The sequence below is a fragment of the Morone saxatilis genome, unplaced genomic scaffold (assembly GCF_004916995.1).
Source record: "Morone saxatilis isolate NCDOM2014 unplaced genomic scaffold, NCSU_SB_2.0 Contig6, whole genome shotgun sequence".
NCBI lineage: Eukaryota > Metazoa > Chordata > Actinopteri > Moronidae > Morone > Morone saxatilis.
The window spans coordinates 12,530,344-12,534,174 of NW_023340206.1; the positions used below are offsets into that span (position 1 = coordinate 12,530,344).

Sequence of the window (3,831 nt, forward strand, 5' to 3'; positions counted from 1 at the left end):
TACTTTTTTATATATCTGATTGTATACATTTTCTCGCCCAGGGTGTCATTCAAGATAGAACCGCCATTGGATAAAATGATATACTCTTGTTCTCATATGTGATCTCTGCTTTGCTTCTGGCGAGCTGGAGGACTTTCTCTTTGTCTCTGAAGTTCAGGAACTTGGCGAGGATTGTCCTCGCTCTCTCAGACATTTTTCCGATGCTGTGTGCTCTCTCCAAAGTAACGGTGAGGGTGAAGGTGTCGTTGCCCAGTAGTTGTGTATGAACCGCTCCAAAAATCCCACCATATCTCGGCCTTCTGGGTTTTTCTGGGACGTTTAGTATTCTTCAGATCATCCGTTTTATCTTTAAGATGAGACATTAGTTTCTCCATCTTGTCAACGCTTGTATCTTTAATGTCGTCCTCGTTTGCACCCACAGGTGTCTCCATCTCCTGCACCTGATCTAACAGCGTGGAGAGTGAGGCCTCTATTTCAGTCAATGTGGTTTGAAAGTCGGATGTTTTTTTTGTCAGTATATTTGGTCAGGTCCTTGTTTTGTTTCCTGAATAGCCCCTAGCAGTTTATTAAGGGACATATCTGGTCTAGTGTGTAAGTGACTTAAGGTCGGAAGTTAAAGCTTGTCATGCAAAAAATGTGCCAAATGTTTCAATCTCTTGTGTGCACACATACGTTGTGGATAAATGAAACAGGATAAAGGGCAGTTGCCAGGGCCTACCACCGAGAGCTCACTCCTCGGCTGCATCCGGAGGTCCTTTAAATATTATAACTTTAAAGTGAATTATCTCAACCACATAAAACTGTAGGAGTTACTAACGTCCATCAGATGAGTTTATTGCCCCGTTATTATTTAAAGGTACAATACATTTGACATCATGTGAAATACATAAAGTTGGGAGTCAGCCAGCTGAAATACAAAATGTCAACTAGTAAACACCAAACTCCATTGACAAAACAGTTCATTTAAACACAGTGCAACAGTACAACCTGTGTGGGGCATTATCATAGTATTGAGGTACAGTAAATTAACTGTTGTCACAGGGTTTAAAACATGTACCCAACATGAGCTTATGAACACTGTCTTCAGTTTATATTTATAACCAGTTTGGATTCAAAACAGCACTTCATGTACAACCATTACAACAAACGTCCTGTTCTGCCTTGGTAGTTTGGTTTGCAAGTCAGTTGTGATGTCTCCTTTGTTTTAAGGAGCAGCAGCAGCCTATACACTATACGGAAGAGGACAAAAACAGGTCAAATAACTTTTTGTTTTAAAGAAGAGTGGTCACAAATAGTGTCATACCTGGGGAAGGTTGTTTTGTTATTTGCCTCTAGTGTGTCAGTTATGAAGACTATATTGCTTTACTTTTTTAAATGTCAGGCACATACGGTCTCAGCAGTAATAATAAAGCTCACAACCAGTGATGGAAGAGCATTATTACAATCATTTTCAAATCACAAAAATATGAGAGGCCCAATTCAAAATGGTGACACTGAGATGTCTGAATTAATTTGCAAAAGCATATTATTACTGCATGTGACCTTGAGTAATTGTGAAAGATATCCAATTAAAAACTTTACATCAGTTTAGGTTTAACATACAAAGAGCAAAGTTGTAGATTAACAGCAGATTTCAATTTTTTATGTAAATTTGAACCAATTGACATTTTCTGTTGCTAGATTTTCAATTTCCTGCATCACCAAAATGTAGTCCCTTCATAAAGAGGCCTCTGGCTTTTCTATTGTTACACCATTGGAGAAAACAAAAGCCATGATATTTAAAAAACAGGCTCACAATGTCTGACAGTTTTTGCTGTGAATGGTTTAAAAAAAAGAACCGTTAGCATTAAGAGATGCCACAGAAAATCAGCTTTGAACATCACATCGATAAAAACAGTGTTTGCATCAAAACGACTGTCTGGCATAAAGCATAAATGTACCTATTGCAATCATTGTTTCACAGATAAACAGATTTTAAAATCTCCAAATGGTGGTGAGAAATGTGTTGACTTATTTCCCTGTCTGCAATGAACACTGTGTTATCCACAACAATACAATCAAGTGCAAACGCTTTCCTTCTTTTCACTGGATGTCAGCCACTACTCTGTCCACACTGTTATAAAAAGAAGGATTTATAGCTTTGATTGTCGTCCATAACACCACAAACCACAATAGGATTACATTTTGAAGAAATATGAAAACTATATTGAAAACTGGGCTCAGAAACACACCAAAGGCTCTCAGATTCAGTCAGTGTTTTTCTCTGCCTGGTTTTGATTTGGGGTGCTATTAATTACCTTTTTTTTTAGTCTCTGTTAAATCTGGGAAGCTAATGTAACTTTAAAAGAGCCTTCCACACCAAGAAAGATAACTATAACAATAACTATAAATATTGTTTGAAAAATCGTTCTAACTTAAGTGGATGGCGAAGTCCACACCACAACTACGTCGACAATGACGACCCTATTCAGCTACAGACAGTTCAAGCAGGAGGTTTATTCCCAATAAGAAGACTATTTAGTGTTGACTGTTGTTGAATCCTGAACGGGACCAGTTAAAGAACCAGAGCTGATTTGGTGGAAAAGGGGTCCTCCTGGTCCACACTTCTCTTCCCAGTAGTTCCTGTTTGGAACCACGATTGCAGTGTTTTTGAACCACTGATTTTACCCCCGCTTACGGTCCTACCATCACATTTAAGCTCTTAACTTATCTTGTGTGTATTTGCATGAATGTGACTCAATAGCAGGCTGATGCTGAAACTAAATATTACAGGAACTATTAACAGTGTGGATGCTCACATTGTAATCATTATAATTATTGTTTGCAGTGTGGACGGCCCTTAAGAATCCAAGAGAGCATCTGGAAAACGTGTGTGCTTTAAAGTCAACGATTTAGTCGAAGCTTGTGTTAATCAGTTTTGTATCGTTAAAGTTTTCAGTGTCAGTCGTGGTGAGGAGCTGTTTTATTGTATTCGGCTGCCAGCTGGTGTAAGAGGAGAATATTAGTATCATTTAGAGTTAGAGCGAAGTCAGTTTACATTCATGCTGTATGCTGTGCATGATTTGTTTTGTATACATACAGTATCAAACCTAGCTGCAAACTAGCCCCTATGGTTCCTGTAGAAAAGCTCTTTATCAGAGGTGGGAAAGTTAACCATACGTGCATTTGCCCAACCAAGCAGTTAGTCTTCATATTTGAAGTCTTTTCTCTTGTAAAACTGGAAATACTGTTTGAAAACACTTCTGATAAAGCATAAATGTCACCTTAATCTCAAAGTATGTTTTGGATTAAACAAACCAGCTGTAAACATACTGCTGTCTCAGACCATAAAAGGTTTGTCAGTTTTGTAAAGCAACATGCTGTTTGGATATTATTTCGTTGCTATGTCCGTTCCTTCATGTAAGTGTCAGGTGAATGACAAGAAGGAAAAAGATCCGAATCAATCAAGGCTAAAAGGGAACTTTCCTTTTTAGTCTTCATGTGATGGACTGTCTCGATCTGCCAAAAAGTTGTTTTTCATGCTGAAAAAATTATTCTTCTGTAGGAAGAAAATGAGGTCCAGTATGTCACAGTATGCTGACTGTGAGCAGAGAAACCAGAGAACAAATCGTTCCCATTGGCACTAAAAAGAAAAAAGTAGTGTGAAGCTTGAATGTCCTCCAAGGTAACGACGTCACCTATGTCAGGTTTTTCCACAGGAAGTCATACACTGGACGGTATGAAGTGGCTCATCTCTGGCAGTATATCTGACAATATTCACATGTGTACCTTCATGATCCATTGATACGAGGCCGGTAGAGGTCACTAAAAGGCCAAAGTGTGTGTGGGTGT

The 3,831-nt window shown here is 38.6% G+C and overlaps 1 long non-coding RNA gene across 1 annotated transcript in view; it reads right to left on the reverse strand.

Annotated features, from left to right (window-relative positions):
• Window positions 1–3,831, reverse strand: part of LOC118339896 — a 59,466-nt gene that overhangs the window by 9,050 nt on the left and 46,585 nt on the right. The window lies entirely within an intron of this gene.